The 4,273-nt window shown below is 55.8% G+C and overlaps 1 long non-coding RNA gene across 1 annotated transcript; it reads left to right on the plus strand.

Moving 5' to 3' along the window:
* Window positions 1-155: 155 nt before the first annotated feature.
* LOC107183895 lies at window positions 156-3,557 on the plus strand. The gene is made up of 3 exons (XR_001514714.1): window positions 156-347; window positions 394-510; window positions 3,383-3,557. It is a non-coding gene; the product is annotated as an uncharacterized LOC107183895 (long non-coding RNA).
* The last annotated feature ends 716 nt before the right edge of the window (window positions 3,558-4,273 follow it).

Raw genomic sequence — 4,273 nt, forward strand, 5'->3', positions numbered from 1 at the left:
GTCCCCGGGGGCTGGGCACGGGGCTGGGCCCGGGGCTGGATCCTTCGGTGGGGAGGGCCCACCCCCTTTCTAAGAACTGGATGTCAGTGGACTCCAGGCTGAGCTCCGGCAGCCCCCCTCGAGGGCGGGCCTGCCACTGCCCGTTGTGGGAAGGAGGAGACAGAGGCCCAGGCCTAGAACGGAGAGGACCTTCGAAAGGGCTGCCCCCAGCAAAGGCCCATAACTGTTTCCGCCTCCTGGCTCCCAGCAGCCTCGGAACCAGAACCGATCCACCAGAGGGGTGTGTCAGACCACTGGTGGGGACAACCTCCTCCGTGTTCCAGCCGCTCCTTCCTTCCCGACCTGCGGTGAACCCTGACCACTCATGCCTGGGGTGGCCTATTTGTCCTCAAGGTGCCAGTCATCGAACCTCCAGAATAACCTCAGGAAGGTTTCCAGCCACCAGATACCTACCCTGGGGCCGCTGAGGAGAGATTGCACTCAGTTCACCGAGGCCAGAAAGGCCAACATGTGAGCTGTGGGAGCGTGAGGGAAGGGGGCAGGGCATCTTTCTTTTCTTTCCTCTGCCCTTGGCCCATAAACTTACCTATCTGTCCATCTACTCATCCATCCATGTGTCCATCCACCATCGGGTCTTCCACCAAAGCATCATAATCCGTCTGAGTCCACCCATCCATCCACCCACCCACCCGTCCACTCATTCATCATTACATCGCTCTATCCTCGAATCCGGTTTTCTCCCAACACATTCAAGACTCATCCATCAACATCTATGACTCCATCTACCCATTAATCTGGTCTTCTACCAACACATTCATAATTCACCCCTGAATCCATTCATATATTCATTCACCCATCCATCCTTGTATATATCTTATCTATGAGCCAGGTCTTCTACAACCTATTCATTAATCCATCCTTCCATCCACCCATCTAGTCAGTCATTCATCTATTCACAAATTCCCACAGTTCTATCCACGAATCCGAGTTATATATTAATTATCTAGAAATCCTTCTCTCCACTTATAAATCCAGGATACTATTCATCTCCAATCTAGTCATGAAGCCATCTACAAGTCTACATACCCATCCACATAATTATTCATCCACCCATTCATACATCTACCCATCCTCCTAAGCTCTTCTCTTCCATTCAGATGTTTTAATTAATTCATCCATCAGTCCATCCATCCACCTACCCACACACCAGTCTTCCATCCTTTGCCCAGTCCACTATTCATTCACCCATTTCTTCTTCTACCATGTATTAGGTTTTATTCTATGTCGAGTATTGGGGGAAATTAAATAAGGGATGGAGGTAGGAGAAGGGCCTGGGCACTAGAGCTCCCTGGGACTTAGAAACCATAGCTTGGAGGAATGGAGGGGGAAAGAATGCAGAAAAACCCTCCAGCTTAAACAGAATTAGACAGGGGTGAAGGGTGAAGCCTGCCCATGAATGGAAAGACCCAGGGAGAGTGAGTACATGACTTACATACCATCCTTCTAACCCCGGACCCACGGCAGGCAGTACTAACTGATCACCGCACTTTTCCCCACTGAGCCTCAGACCGCTTCCTGACACCACACTCCGTGCAGACACCCCTGATGGATCAGAGAAGGTGCCAGAAATGAAACACACTGGCCAACCCAGGAGCTTTAAATCGCTCAGGCCAGGCAGACACCCCGCTTCTCATAAGAGATAAGAGCAGCGGTTCTCAACCCGTGGGTCGCGACCCCTTTGGGGATTGAATGACCCTTTCACAGGGGTCGCCTAAGACCATCGGAAAACACAGATAAAATTACATATTGTTTTTGTGATTAATCACTATGCTTTAGTGATGTTCCATTTGTAACCATGAAATTGGGGGTCACCACAACATGAGGAGCTGTATTAAAGGGCCGCGGCATTAGGAAGGCTGAGAGCCACTGAATAAGAGTATGGCACTCATGACCTCCAGTGTGAGAACAGCAGGGACGGACACATTCAAAGAGTCCCATATTCAGGAGCTAATTAATCCCCACGCACCTTCCAGGGGGTGGGGCTCCCTGGTGGGCCCTGGGGTGGGGGGAGGCCAGGGTGCATTAGAACAGGAGCGGAGGAGCTGAGGGTCCAGACTGTGGGCAGAGCTGGCTGTGACTCGGCCCGGCCCTAGCCGGCACCGAGCGGGTGCTGATACGCCGACAGCTATTGGCTGCAGTAGGTCCAATGCCTGCAGCCAGGCACCGCCTGGCACGTCTCCTGCCGGCCCGGCTCTTTAGTGGGCTGATGAAAGGCATCCCCTCTGGGCCCACACAGACAGGAAGATACGGTCAGATAAGTGGATGCAGGCATATCAATATGTACGGACTTGCGGTCGAACATGGCGTGTCTGAATAACAGAGCCATGGATGGCTCAGGCAGGCCTCTTACAGCCTTGGCCTTGAGGACAACATTAACAGCAATACATGTAACAAGAGCAGCTCCCCTTTACGGAGCACAGAGCCTGGACTAGATGCCTCACCCAAGCTATTTGATACTCACCAAACCCCCGTAAGGATGCTATTCTCGTGTCTATAATACGTAATATGTCGTTTAAAGGGGAAAGCTGCAAGCGGAGACCTGAGGACAGTCTCCCCAAGATCTCCCTGCTGGGGGCGGCGGGGGGCGGGGCGAGGGAGGCATGGCTGAGACTGACTGACAATAAGGACAGTTCCCCGTTAGAGATGTTTACCTCCGGCCCTGCAGCCCCTGGCAGGCGCCTGCAGTCCACTCCACCTCTTCACAGCCCCGCGTGATGGGTGTGCCCGGGACTCCCTGTACAGATTAAAAACCGGAGCTCGAGGCCGACCCAGCGTGGCTCAGTGATTGAACACAGACCTATGAGCCGGGAGGTCCCGGTTCAATTCCTGGGGGGCATGCGGGAGGCAGCCGGTCAATGATTCTCCCTCATCATTGATGTTTCTATCTTTCTCTCCCTCTCCCGTCCTCTCTGAAATCAATACCAAAAATTTGAAAAACAATAACACGCACCTTCAAGAGTTTCCATTGAAACCCAGGACTGTCTGACTCCCAAGTTCACACCCGTCCTCTCCGTGCTGAAATGCCCTATGTGGGAGGATTCAAATCTTGCTTTCCATCCCTTACTGGCTGTGTGACCTTGGGCAAGTTGCAGGGCACCTCTGTGCCTTGGTTTTCTCATCTGCAAAATGGGAACAGTCGTTGTGTGCCATGGAGTTGTGTGGGCTCGGAGGGTGCTGCGTGCTGCATGCTTGGCCCAGAGCCTGCAGGCAGGAAGTGCTCAGAGAGGCCGGCTGCTGTGACTGGCAGCCGGTGGAGTGTTGTTGGGACACGGAGTGGGGCTCAGGCCCCAGCCCTCCCCTGAGCTCTTGCCCCCTTCCACAGTCCCTGCGGCCTACAGGCCCCCAAGCTCAAGGCCGCGCTCAACCGCAGCTCCACCGCGCTCCGAGGGGAGGCAGCCGCGGGGCACAACAGGCGGTGTAGCCCCTTCCGAGTGCGATTTGCTGACGAGACCCTACAGGACACAGCGTTCCGCTACTGGGAGCGGAGATGTGCACGTAAGCAGATGGGACTCCAGAAAGTTCCAGCCTGGCCCTGGGGGAGCAGAGGCTGTGGCCCTGGGTCTGGGAGTGAGGCGCCAGCTGCAGAGGAGGTGCCTGAGCTGGCGGAGGAGGTCAGGTGACCTTCAGGGACCAAGTCCAAGGTCCAGGAGAAGGGCCCCAAAGCAGGCGGCTCCAGGCAGAGCCGCAGGGCTGGAGCAGGAGACATTGGCTGCCCAGGCCTCGCCACCCCCGAAGGACTGCTTGCTGCCAAGGGTTCCCACACGCCGCACCGGCCCCCCTCGGAACCGGCACCCACGGCCTCCCACCCACAGGTCTCCGGGGGCTGGAGACGGTGGGAAGGCACCGGACCATCTCCTTCCCTTCCTCGTGAAGGCAGACCTGGAGGAGGAGGTGCCCAGAAAGGTCCAGAAGATTCAGCCTCTCTCTTGGGAAGACGGGCACCCCCTGGTCTGGCCAAGAAGCAGGGAGCCAGCAGGCCCGGGTCCCCGGGAGAAGTTCGCTCAGCTCCTCGGGGATGAGCGTGGCCGTCTGTCGGTCTGGCCTCGTTTCCAGTGTTTTCTGGTGTCAGGAGGCGGGGAGAACATTTCTCCTTGCCCTGGTAGACCCTTCACCAAAGCCCCCTTTCCAGCCGCCCAGCCTCTTCTCTTCTCAGGATCTGTCTTTGTGAGCACCTACTGTGTGCAGTTTCAGGACACAGCTGGCCCAAAGCCTA

The sequence above is a fragment of the Myotis davidii genome, unplaced genomic scaffold (assembly GCF_000327345.1).
Source record: "Myotis davidii unplaced genomic scaffold, ASM32734v1 scaffold142, whole genome shotgun sequence".
NCBI lineage: Eukaryota > Metazoa > Chordata > Mammalia > Chiroptera > Vespertilionidae > Myotis > Myotis davidii.